The sequence below is a fragment of the Salvelinus alpinus genome, chromosome 14 (genome assembly GCF_045679555.1).
Source record: "Salvelinus alpinus chromosome 14, SLU_Salpinus.1, whole genome shotgun sequence".
In the NCBI taxonomy this organism is placed as follows: Eukaryota; Metazoa; Chordata; class Actinopteri; order Salmoniformes; family Salmonidae; genus Salvelinus; species Salvelinus alpinus.
Genome location: NC_092099.1, coordinates 50,177,552 through 50,191,646, shown reverse-complemented (window position 1 = coordinate 50,191,646; position 14,095 = coordinate 50,177,552). Strand labels below are relative to the sequence as shown.

The window sequence follows — 14,095 nt, the reverse complement described above, 5'->3', positions numbered from 1 at the left end:
AGAAACCATCACGTCTATAGGAGAAACCATCACGTCTATAGAGAGAAACCATCACATCTATAGGAGAAACCATCACGTCAATAGAGAAAAAACATCACGTCTGTAGAGAGAAACCATCACGTCTATAGAGAGAAACCATCACGTCTACAGAGAGAAACCATCACGTCTATAGGAGAAACCATCACGTCTATAGGAGAAACCATCACGTCTAGAGAGAGAAACCATCACGTCTACAGAGAGAAATCATCACGTCTACAGAGAGAAACCATCACGTCTAGAGAGAAAAACCATCACGCCAATAGAGAGAAACCATCACGTCTACAGAGAGAAACCATCATGTCTATAGAGAGAAACCATCACGTCTATAGAGAGAAATCATCACGTCTATAGAGAGAAACCATCACGTCTAGAGAGAGAAACCATCACGCCTAGAGAGAGAAACCATCACGTCTAGAGAGAGAAACCATCGCTGAGAAGTGCTGCCAACAAGAATGTGTTGGCTTTTAGAATCCCCTATTAGGAAGTAGAGAGAGGGGCTCGGGTTACTGTGTGTGTGTGTGTGTGCGTGCGTGAGTGCGTGTGTGTATGGAGAGCAGCAGACTCGTTGAGCCTGTCACAAAGACTCAAAGAGATGCACATTTTCCCTCCCTGTATCATTTCCCTGGAAGGCCTTCCAATAATGCCAATAGTTATAAAAGTTGACCTATAGGATACAATCACAAACAAATAAAAACATGTTGCAGAATGCCCAGAAGGACAACAGAGATGAGAAGCAGAGTGAGGAACATCAACGTAAGGGAGCATGACAACCTAGAAATAACAGAATTACCTGAGATATCCTGATACAATCTTCAGTCAGAGTGTTTCTCTCAGTCTTCAGTCTTCTTTTACATAAAAAAAGAGAAGGGGAGGTGGTGAGAAAAATATCCCCAGTCTTCTCCCGACACTGTCTGCTCTAAACAAGTTCCCGTCTCTGTTCTCGTCTTCTCCCGACACTGACGCTTCACTGTGGATCATCCTCCATTACAGGAAGTGACTGAGGGACTGGTCACTGCTCTTTCACAAACCCTTCAGGCCTAAGCGCCTATAAAACCCAAGGGTCCTTTACTTCAGCCTTTACTGCTCTTTTGTGTGTGGGTCATTCTCCCTCTTGTTTGACAATACCAGGCAGAGCACAGGCAGGCACAGGGGTTGTAAAGCACTCAGGCTCTGTAGACAACCCTCTGATCAACACCAGGGTCTTAGTGATGGCCATTGTGAGCTACAGGGCCAGAGGTCTCACCTGCTGTGGATGGCCTAGCAAGTCTAGACTAGAGGTTGACCTCCCTTCGGTAGGCCTATAGCCTGGGCTGAACGCTTTTAATAATGACTATTTGAGGAACAACTTGCAGAGGGATTGGCTACATTTTAAAGCAAGTAAGGAAATTCCAATAAAAAATACTTTATCATTATGGAAATCACTGTAGATGCTGTTCTAACAGAACACCTGTATTTTCTTCATTTGCTATGTGCTCTCTAAAGTTTAGCCATCAGATTAGTCAGCAATATGCAGGTTAAACTATGTTGGTTCACATGACTGGGCTCCCGAGTGGCGCAGCCTTCTAAGGCACTGCATCTCAGTGCTAGAGCTGCCACTACAGACCCTGGTTTGATTCCGGGCTGTATCACAACGGGACGTGATTGGGAGTCCTATAGGACGGTGCACAATTGTGTTAGGGTTTGGCCGGGGGTAGGCCGTCATTGTAAATAAGAATTTGTTCTCAACGGACTTGCCTAGTTTAATAAAGGTTCAAAAAAATTATAATAACTGGTCTCATTTAGGGAATATCCTAAAGACAGAGGATTACAGTAAACAAAGCCAGTAAAGTGTGAAAAAGGACTTAAGAGAATAGCTGGGAGCAAAGCAATCCTCTAGCCTCAAAGGCTGCTCAGAAATCTATGTTATGTCTGTGGACGGTCAGTCAAAAAACGCCGTTGGGAAGAACGGGAACTTTCATCTTTCTTCTTTAACTTTTTCTCTCTAAAATCAGATTACGTCAGTCAAGATCTCATCTATAGTTCTCTCTGAAGGCTTTGAAATGCTAATAAAACAAACACAGAGCCTAAACTAATCCAGGTGGATGGAGTTTACTGCGTTTTTACTGCCTGGTAATGGCCATATAAAAGCTACCCTAAGTGTTCTACGCGGGACTCTTTCCAACACAACCTTAACACAACCATCTGATTAGAGTCAACCATTAGCTTGGAGGTACAGTATTTATTTAGTCATTTTACAGCATGATGTCTGATTAGAGTCAACCATTAGCTTGGAGGTACAGTATTTATTTAGTCATTTTACAGCATGATGTCTGATTAGAGTCAACCATTAGCTTGGAGGTACAGTATTTATTTAGTCATTTTACAGCATGATGTCTGATTAGAGTCAACCATTAGCTAGGAGGTACAGTATTTATTTAGTCATTTTACAGCATGATGTCTGATTAGAGTCAACCATTAGCTTGGAGGTACAGTATTTATTTAGTCATTTTACAGCATGATGTCTGATTAGAGTCAACCATTAGCTTGGAGGTACAGTATTTATTTAGTCATTTTACAGCATGATGTCTGATTAGAGTCAACCATTAGCTTGGAGGTACAGTATTTATTTAGTCATTTTACAGCATGATGTCTGATTAGAGTCAACCATTAGCTTGGAGGTACAGTATTTATTTAGTCATTTTACAGCATGATGTCTGATTAGAGTCAACCATTAGCTTGGAGGTACAGTATTTATTTAGTCATTTTACAGCATGATGTCTGATTAGAGTCAACCATTAGCTTGGAGGTACAGTATTTATTTAGTCATTTTACAGCATGATGTCTGATTAGAGTCAACCATTAGCTTGGAGGTACAGTATTTATTTAGTCATTTTACAGCATGATGTCTGATTAGAGTCAACCATTAGCTAGGAGGTACAGTATTTATTTAGTCATTTTACAGCATGATGTCTGATTAGAGTCAACCATTAGCTAGGAGGTACAGTATTTATTTAGTCATTTTACAGCATGATGTCTGATTAGAGTCAACCATTAGCTAGGAGGTACAGTATTTATTTAGTCATTTTACAGCATGATGTCTGATTAGAGTCAACCATTAGCTTGGAGGTACAGTATTTATTTAGTCATTTTACAGCATGATGTCTGATTAGAGTCAACCATTAGCTTGGAGGTACAGTATTTATTTAGTCATTTTACAGCATGATGTCTGATTAGAGTCAACCATTAGCTTGGAGGTACAGTATTTATTTAGTCATTTTACAGCATGATGTCTGATTAGAGTCAACCATTAGCTTGGAGGTACAGTATTTATTTAGTCATTTTACAGCATGATGTCTGATTAGAGTCAACCATTAGCTTGGAGGTACAGTATTTATTTAGTCATTTTACAGCATGATGTCTGATTAGAGTCAACCATTAGCTTGGAGGTACAGTATTTATTTAGCCATTTTACAGCATGATGTTCATCAGTTTTGACATTTCTCAACTTTGCCTTTGACTATGACGGCTGATACTAAAACTGTGTGTTATATACATTGCATGTTATATTTAAGCAATAAGGTACAAAGGGGTGTGGTATATGGCCAATATACCATGGTTAAGGGTTGTTCTTATTCACTACGCAACGCAGTGCCTGGATACAGCCCTTAGCCGTGGTATAATGGCCATATACCACAAACCTCTGAGGTGCCTTATTGCTATTATAAACTGGTTACTAACTTATGGCATATGGTATACGGTCTGATATACCACGGCTGTCAGCCAATCAGCATTCAGGGCTTGAACCACCCAGTTTATAATTAAGCAATAAGGCACGAGGGGGTGTGGTATATGATCAATATACCACGGCTAAGTGTTGTTCTTATGCGTGACAAAGCAGAGTGCCTGGATACAGCCCTTAGCCGTGGTATATTGACCATATACTGTACCACAAACCCCCAAGGAGCCTTATTGCTATTATAAACTGGTTACCAACGAAATTAGTAAAAAGTACTTGTTACAGCATTCAGGGCTCGAACCACTCGGTTTATAGTCGGTAGTTTCCTGACCTACATGGTGCACTACAATGTTTTACAATGACAACAAAAACATGGTGGGAGATGAAAAGACTGGGGGAATCACCTTGGTACTAAATTTGTGCGAGTCCATTCATTTAACCTAGAAAATGGCTTATTGGCGTGCCAGAGACAGCCCTCTCATTAAACACAGCCCCAGGGGGAACAGGTCGACGGTACAGTCTCAAACCAACACTTAAAGCTACCTTGCCTTCCCCCTGGCCATTTCAGGTGGGTATACAGTGATACAGTGGAGGACGTGAGGTGATGTATTGAGGTAATAAATTGGCGAGGGTAATGTGTGGTTGTTATCTGACCTCGTCCTTTCATGCCTCAGTGAGAGGCGAGGGGTGGAGCAGAGCAAAGGGGAGGATCCTGATTGTTTGCCCCTTGGATATAGGTTTTGTTTTCCTGCGTGCTGAATCTTGGGTCATGCTGGTTCTGAATGACGTTGCAGAAAAAGAGCGGGAAAGAAAACACCCGTTAAATGATTCATTCCGGTTGTATCATGTTAAAGACGATGTCACGTTCTAGATATAAGCCAAACATGGCAGCTTCTAGTTGTGCTGTCGACAGTGCAGAAACTCCATCTTATGTGGACATTATTGGCAATGGAATAATTTGTGTAGCTCTCAAAGACATTCTAAATGGGGATATTGAAGACAGAAATGCAACATTGTTGCATTTGAATAAATTGTCTTGCATTAGCCTAACAAATGTCTAGCAGTCTCATTCAATGGGCAAAGAATAGGAAATGGTTTGAAGACGCATAAAACGAATCTGACTATGACCGAGGGTGTGTTAAATTCACTTATCCCTCAATGTGAAGTGAGAAGAGAGATACTTTTCAGGAGGAGGAGCAAGGGATCCATATAAACAGGTTCATCCGTTTCAGATGCCTGACCAATTATGGCTAAATTAAACAAAACATACAACTCTATGGTGACAGAATGACGGTTTGTGCTGTTTGTGCCGTCATTCTGTCACCAAACTTTGCATCTCCACTGTTCTTCAAGTAAAGGTTCTTCAGTGGAAATTGTTTAAAGTAGTCCTTGCGCAATAGAGTTTAACTTTGCAATCATTGATTTTTGTTTGACATACATTTAAAGTGAGTCTCGGCATCACTGTGGAATTAGCCATCTCACATTTCATTCTTTTCTCTGAAATAGTCAGTCAACTTTTCCTTGTGCATCGGTTTCAACTGGAGAAATGTCTAAAGTAACTGCCAATCCAACATGCTTTAAGATTACTTGAGTAATGTGTATCCCAGGCTAGCTGATCGTCAAACAGTAGCCTAAACAGCCCAGAGTTTACCCAAATCCAGGAAACACACCACTAATCTGCATACTCCAAATCCAGGAAACACACCACTAATCTGCACACTCCAAATCCAGGAAACACACCACTAATCTGCATACTAAGAAAAACAAATTTACGTCCAGTAGCCAAATTAAAGCTTGTCAAATAGAGTTTATAGAGCTCGTTTAAAAAGGGAAATTTACTGAAATGATTTAACATTGCAGACTCTTACAGTACCCTGATGTCTAGATTAAATATAACTTTCAACTTTTGTGCCATTTGCTCCACGACATCAAGGCATCACGACACCATCACCACCTTTACTCTCCTTCTCAAGACAGCGCTTCCTCCAGAGAACTATCCTTTGTCATTATACAGGTGTGAGAGAGACTAGACCGGGTCATTACACAGGGGCGAGAGACCAGGGTCAGTTTAATTGACCGTCTTATTCTGCCCCTCTGCATCCCCTTACAGCTTCTTAACCACCCCCCCCCCCCCCCCCGCGCCCAGAAACCTGCTCCTTTTACTCTCTGTTCCAAACGTACTAGACGACCAGTTCTTATAGCCTTTAGCCGTACCCTTATCCTACTCCTCTGTTCCTCTGGTGATGTAGAGGTTAATCCAGGCCCAGCAGTGCCTAGCTCCACTCCCATTCCCCAGGCGCTCTCATTTGTTGACTTCTGTAACCGTAAAAGCCTTGGTTTCATTCATGTTAACATTAGAAGCCTCCTCTCCAAGTTTGTTTTATTCACTGCCTTAGCACACTCTGCCAACCCAGATGTCCTGTCTGAATCCTGGCTTAGGAAGACCACCAAAAACCCTGAAATGTCCATGACTAACTATAACATTTTCCGACAAGATAGAACTGCCAAAGGGGGCGGAGTGGCAATCTACTGCAGATATAGCCTGCAGAGTTCTGTCATACTATCCAGGTCTGTGCCCAAACATTTCGAGCTTCTACTTTTAAAAATCCACCTTTCCAGAAAATAGTCTCTCCCCGTTGCCGCTTGCTATAGACCACCCTCTGCCCCCAGCTGTGCCCTGGACACCATATGTGAATTGATTGCCCCCCATCTATCTTCAGAGCTCGTGCTGCTAGGTGACCGAAAATGGGACATGCTTAACACCCCGGACATCCTACAATCTAAGCTTGATGCCCTCAATCTCACAGAAATAAGCAATGAACCTACCAGGTACAACCCCAAATCCGTAAACACTGGCACCCTCATAGATATCATCCTAACCAACTTGCCTTCCAAATACACCTCTGCTGTCTTCAACCAAGATCTCAGCGATCACTGCCTCATTGCCTGCATCCGTAATGGTTCTGCGGTCAAACGACCACCCCTCATCACTGTCAAACGCTCCCTAAAACACTTCAGCGAGCAGGCCTTTCTAATCGACCTGGCCGGGGTATCCTGGAAGGATATTGACCTCATCCCGTCAGTAGAGGATGCCTGGTTATTCTTTAAAAGTGCCTCCTCACCATCTTAAATAAGCATGCTCCATTAAAAAAAAATAGAACCAGGAACAGATATAGCCCATGGTTCACTCCAGACCTGACTGCCTTTGACCAGCACAAAAACATCCTGTGGCATACTGCATTAGCATCAAATAGCCCCCGTGATATGCAACTTTTCAGGGAAGTTAGGAACCAATATACACAAGCAGTTAGGAAAGCTAAGGCTAGCTTTTTCAAACAGAAATGTGCATCCTGTAGCACAAACTCAAAAAAGTTCTGGGACACTGTAAAGTCTATGGAGAATAAGAGCACCTCCTCACAACTGCCCACTGCAATGAGGCTAGGAAACACTGTCACCACCGATAAATCTACGACAATAGAGAATTTCAATAAGCATTTTTCTACGGCTGGCCATGCTTTCCACCTGGCTACCCCTACCCCGGTCAACTGCCCTGCACCCCCCACAGCAACTCGCCCAAGCCTCCCCCATTTCTCCTTCACCCAAATCCAGCTAGCTGATGTACTGAAAGAGCGGCAAAATCTGGACCCATACAAATCAGCCAGGCTTGACAATCTGGACCCTTTCTTTTAAAAATAATCTGCTGAAATTGTTTCAACCCCTATTGCTAGCCTGTTCAACCACTCTTTCATATCTAGATCCCCAAAGATTGGAAAGCTGCCACGGTCATCCTCCTCTTCAAAGGGGGAGACACTCTAGACCCAAACTGCTACGGACCTATATCTATCCTACCCTGCCTTTCTAGGGTCTTCGAAAGCCAAGTTAACAAACAGATCACCGACCATTTCGAATCCCACCGTACCTTCTCCGCTATGCAATCTGGCTTCCGAGCTGGTCATGGGTACACCTCAGCCACGTTCAAGGTCCTAAACGATATCTTAACCGCCATCGATAAGAAACAATACTGTGCAGCCATATTCATTGACCTGGCCAAGGCTTTCGACTCTGTCAATCACCACATCCTCATCGGCAGACTCGACAGCCTTGGTTTCTCAAATGATTGCCTCGCCTGGTTCACCAACTACTTCTCTGATAGAGTTCAGTGTGTCAAATCGGAGGGTCTGTTGTCCGGGCCTCTGGCAGTCTCTATGGGGGTGCCACAGGGTTCAATTCTTGGACCGACTCTCTTCTCTGTATACATCAATGATGTCGCTCTTGCTGCTGGTGAGTCTCTGATCCACCTCTACGCAGACGACACCATTCTGTATACTTCTGGCCCTTCTTTGGACACTGTGTTAACAACCCTCCAGGCGAGCTTCAATGCCATACAACTCTCCTTCCGTGGCCTCCAATTGCTCTTAAATACAAGTAAAACTAAATGCATGCTCTTCAACCGATCGCTGCCTGCACCTGCCCGCCTGTCCAACATCACTACTCTGGACGGCTCTGACTTAGAATATGTGGACAACTACAAATACCTAGGTGTTTGGTTAGACTGTAAACTCTCCTTCCAGACTCACATCAAACATCTCCAATCCAAAGTTAAATCAAGAATTGGCTTCCTATTTTGCAACAAAGCATCCTTCACTCATGCTGCCAAACATACCCTCGTAAAACTGACCATCCTACTGATCCTCGACTTCGGCGATGTCATTTACAAAATAGCCTCCATTACCCTACTCAATAAATTGGATGCAGTCTATCACAGTGCCATCCGTTTTGTCACCAAAGGTCTCATATACTACCCACCACTGCGACCTGTACACTCTCGTTGGCTGGCCCTCGCTTCATACTCGTCGCCAAACCCACTGGCTCCAGGTCATCTACAAGACCCTGCTAGGTAAAGCTCCCCTTATCTCAGCTCGCTGGTCACCATAGCGGCACCCACCTGTAGCACGCGCTCCAGCAGGTATATCTCTCTGGTCACCCCCAAAACCAATTCTTCCTTTGGCCGCCTCTCCTTCCAGTTCTCTGCTGCCAATGACTGGAACGAACTGCAAAAATCTCTGAAACTGGAAACACTTGTCTCCCTCACTAGCTTTAAGCACCAGCTGTCAGAGCAGCTCATATATTACTGCACCTGTACATAGCCCATCTATAATTTAGTCCAAACAACTACCTCTTTCCCTACTGTATTTATTTATTTTGCTCCTTTGCACCCCATTATTTATATCTCTACTTTGCACATTCTTCCACTGCAAATCAACCATTCCAGTGTTTTACTTGCTATATTGTATTTACTTCGCCACCATGGCCTTTTTTTTGCCTTCACCTCCCTTATCTCACCTCACTTGCTCACATTGTATATAGACTTTATATAAACTTTTCATGTGCATTGACTCCCTCAGCACCATCAGTTTCGAAGAGGAACTATTCAGTTGGGTGGAGTCTCTCTCTCTAGTTTAATAGGCGGTATAATTGGACCGTTCAATCCTTCAGTGACACAGAAGAGCAGGCTATTGGGCCATTGCCCCAGTCAGTCTGCCTCTACCTTCGTCGACCTTGCACCTCCGAGATCTAATCTGTAGAGATGATGAGAGATTGGATTCTATCCCGGAGTACCCTTGTCCGATTAAGATTAAATGAAATTTCTTGACCGGTCCCACCTGGGCCCAGAGCCAAGGTAATTGAATAGAGATGTCTGGACGTTTTATCCAGCTAGGTTTCTCCTATGTCACCTGAGTGCAAAGCCGGTGATGGTGATGCGACCTGGGCATTTTATTGGGCAGTGCCATGGCGAAGATTCAATCAGACAACGCCCTGCGTAGGTCTCTCCTGGGTCAGAGTTGTTGGAGCTACGCTTAACTCAACAGTCCAATGATGAACCATCTGCTTAGGCATTCATCTTTTGCCAGGACAAAACACCTTCTGGTCACAGGTGCCAACATTAAGATCAACACATTTGGGACAGGATTAGAAATTAAGATTTGGGTGTTCTGTTTATGGCCATGAGGTCTTTCCACAACACGTATGATTCACCACCTTGGAGACTAACCAGAGAAAGCCCACTCCCACTCTGAAAGGCAGATCCATGACAGAGTTTAGTAAGTATTCACAAGTCAGTAGTGCAAAAAATTAAATAAAGCTTTGGCACTTTCTTATTCAATACTCTTGCTTTCAGACAAATCTCTCCCACCTTTCTTTCTGCTTTACCCTATCTTGCTTAAAATGTTGATTAAAGATAACCTCATGAGTTCCTACACGTTTTCCTCAGGTAGGACGCAATGGAAAATGTGCCAACGGTCGTAAGCCACTCTTATCAGTCATTGTAGCAACCTGTTTGTCTTTGAGCCATAAATTCACCCCTGGACAGGGACCATCACCTCCCATCATCCACTCTATCTATGGGGATTATTTCTTTTGACATCATGGGTTGGAAAACTACCAGTCAAATGAGAATAATGTGGAAATGTTGTAGAATATCTCATATGCATTTAATTCGACTGGGGATTTCTCAAGACCCCACAGGGAGGCAGATTTCCTGAGGTAACTATGTTTAAGTATGGGGGGGAAGCCTGAGTAGGGGAAGTCCATCAATCTCTCTCTACACACAATGACATCCTGTCCTCATCTTGTCAATGACATAAACTGGTAGGTAGGCGGCATGACAATGGCATGACACCGTTGACGGATGTGTACTGCAGCCTCAGGGCTGAGCCGTTTTGCACGGCTTCATTAAGATCCTACACCTCAAAGCCCTGATGTGAACAAGATATGGGTTCTTCCTGACCCTGTATAATTATTATACGACATATTCGTGTAATGTTATGTTCTCATTTTGCTCCTGACGGAGTTGCTTCGATGTTTCACTAAGGTTAACTCCTTGCTGCAGGGGAGTTTATCTAAACGCCTTCTGAACAAAACTATTTCCATCTGGTCATCCAACTTGATTCTCTTTGGCAAGATTCCATTGAGTCTTAAAGTGAAGAAAATGCTCACAAACTACTGTTAATGAGCAGCTATTTTATATAGTAGTTTATATAATATGTAGCTTTCTTTTAGTGTTAATGCATGTATCTTTGCATTGTCACTTTACCCCTACCTACGTGTACAAATTACCTCGACTAACCTGTACCCCTGCACATTGACTCGGTACCGGTAAGTAAGCATTTCACTGCAAGGTCTACACCGGTTGTATTCGGCACATGTGACAAATAACATTTGATTTGATTTATTACAGTAGGTTTGTTGCAGGGGTTTATTTGGAGGGAGATACAACGGGGGGTTAAAAACTGAGAAGACTGAAAACAAATGTTTCCCTCTCCACCTTTGCCATCTCTCTGGTCATCTTACCCCACACCATCCTCCATCACTCTCTCACTCCGTCTATACATCTCTCCATCTGTCTCCTTCCCTCTCTCCATAGGGAAAATCCAGACAGTGAACAAGGCTTGGATCCACATTGTAGTTACTGTTGATAATAGTAACTACAATGTTACTGTTATGTAATTTAGTTCATTCTGTTGTTCGTTACATCCAGACAGTCTCTTGAAAAACACAATGACTTCTCCAAAGAAGATACTTTTAAACAAAAACAAAAAAACATTGATATATTTTTAATATATTTCGGCCTCTTTAGTATCTTGATTTGAAACCAGCGCTACCACTTATTTACTGCTTTGCTGAAACAACAACAAACATGTTCAACACATCTACTGTACGTACTTGTCAAGTTTCAGATTAGGCCCACTCAGAATGTGGTGGTATATTATATTAGATGGTATCACCAATGCTTAATTATGACATGTGTTCTTATCAGATAAACTCTGAGTCGTAAACCAATAATTTAAAAAATCACATTCTGTTATCTAATCTATCCATAGCATTAGTAGTAGTCGGTCTTCACAGATTGTTTATAGTTATTTATCCTGCTACAAGTCACTGTCCTAATCCCTCGCCTACATGTATATATCTGTCTCATATTACTCCAGTATTCCTGCATTGTACACAAAATGTCTTGTGCTTTCTTTTATTATGTATTATTTTTATTAGGTAGCCTGGCGGGTAGGAGTGTTAGGCCAGTAACTGAAAGGTTGCTGGATCGAATCCCCGAGCAGACAAGGACAAAATCTGTCGTTCTACTCCTGAGCAAGGCAGTTAACCCCCAACAACAACTGCTCCCCAGGCCCCAATGACGTGGATGTTGATTAAGGCAGCCACCCGCACCTCTCTGATTCAGATGGGTTGGGTTAAATGCAGAAGACACATTTCAGTTGACTGCATTCAGTTATACAACTTACTAGGTATCCCCCTTTCCCTATTTTGATATTGATTACTGCACTGTTGGGTAGAGCTTGCAAGTTAAGCATTTCACCATACTTGCGCATGTGACAATAAAACGTGAAACTGAAACGTGCTTCTCCTTTACTATAAACTAATAACCCAGACGTCTGATGCCGACACTCCGTTTTTTAAACTTTAAAATCTATGTTAAACAAAAACCAATGATTGCAAAGTTAAACAAACCATACAACTCTATGCACAAGGACTCATTTGAACCATTTCCACATATTTACAATGCAGATGCAAAGTTTGGTGACAGAATGACGGCACAAACTGTTACCACACTTTGCATCTGCTCTGTTCTGCAAGTAAATGGGAGGTGGGGTGATGCCAACACCTCGCCCCCCTACTCTTCCCACACACATAACATCAGACTAGTCTGGGAGTAGTCGGTTTTCAGCTTGTTTTAGTTGTGTGGCAGCAGTTGGTATGTATGGGACCAAGCGGAGAAGCCTAGCAGCTGTCTGGACAAAGCGCACCAAGAGTACCCTCTAATCTAGTGAGTGCAGATGCTTCAGCAGGCCTTGGTTAGATTTAGTTTCATATCAAATATCTTTAATGACCGAACACAAACATAGGTAGCGTATGATTTCAGAGCTATATACTGTATCAGCTGTACATTTACATGAGTGACAGCTATATGTTGAGTGAGAGCAATACTCAAGACATTTCAAATAAATACACTTATAGAAACTGTCAAAGGCAATATATTTCTGTTGGCTGTGCCTTTCTGTTTCCTGAAAGCTGTGTGGCCATGGCTTGGCCATGGGTGACAGATTGACACAGGGGTCAGCAGTGGATCCCTGGGCAGGCAGGACACACAGAGAGAGGCCATGTGCCACTGCAACTGTCATTACTGAACATGAACTGAGAGAGAGGGAGGGGTATGGGTGTCTGGTTGGGTGGTTTCCAGACAACTAGAAAAAAACTAAACTGATTTAAATGTAGGCTAACTACTAAAAACACAATATGGTATACTAAATGCATTATTCTGTCTCATACTTGCTGAATAATCAAGTTGTGTTACACTATTTCAATGGGCCAAATACAATGGGCTTTGTTCCATGGTTAAACATGTCTCCAACAGCTGTCTGCTGGGTGGATAACAGTTCACAACAATGGACTACAATGAATGTAGCAGTCGTTGATAAGATTTGCGCTGAGGAGGAACATTCAATAATTTACATGGTCTACACTGCTGCTTCTGGGTCCCCACAATTTAACACTTCTGTAAACATTTCCATATCCGACGATGGTTTTTACAGTTTTCTGTAATACTGACAATAATGCCTCTATATAAAATATAAACTGTAGCCTGTTCTCTATCAATCACTTATTGCGCTTTCCTCCCACGTGAGCCAATGCAACACCGTGTAACCGCGCAGTTGACTTACTTTTGGCAGTGTCTGTTCTCGATTCAGTTGAAAATGGAGAGGTGTCTTTATCGTCGCCTACAGCTTCCGTGGATGAACCATGTTGACTCTACCCGGTGGTTGGCAGGGCGGCGGGCGCAGTGGGACCGGGTAAGAGGCGGGAGAGCCAACCGGAGGGCGGAGCTGAAGGGCAGGTGAAGTTTTTTCCGCCTCTCGAGGATAAGTGGATGTGGAAGCTTGCGTGGGCTAATGTCATGACTCAAATCTCCCCCGCACATGTTTGAATATGAAAATTACACAATTTCCCAAGAAAAAAAATACATATTGATTAAAATAATATTCAGTGTTTTATTCTGTCTGAAACAAAGGGTTCAGTCTAGGTCCAATATTATTATGTAGACCTATGTAAATAAGTAGCCTTGGGCTATTGTTTGCTAACAATATACTTGTTCAGTGTCATCTTAAAAAAAAAAATACATATTGACATCTGATAATTGAGTTTCACACCATGCAGTCATCACCTGCACAAGTTTGACCAAAAATAACAGTTGTGGTAGCCAATAGGTACAGGACAGATACATATGGTGATGGACATCTATCGATTGCATGTGATGAGAAAACTGCTATA

At 42.7% G+C, this 14,095-nt stretch overlaps 1 protein-coding gene across 2 annotated transcripts in view; it reads right to left on the bottom strand.

Annotated features, from left to right (window-relative positions):
- LOC139539019 (ly6/PLAUR domain-containing protein 6B-like) overlaps positions 1-13,701 on the bottom strand; it is a 33,777-nt gene extending 20,076 nt beyond the window's left edge. Inside the window, exons 1-2 of one of the 2 annotated variants that reach the window (XM_071341693.1) lie at positions 13,489-13,701; positions 830-884 (exon numbers count right to left, since the gene is read on the bottom strand). The gene's annotated coding sequence lies outside the window, so the exon portion shown is untranslated. Of the gene's footprint in view, positions 1-829; positions 1,675-13,488 lie in introns of those variants that run through there. The other variant, XM_071341695.1, reaches the window with a different exon arrangement.
- Positions 13,702-14,095: the final 394 nt, after the last annotated feature.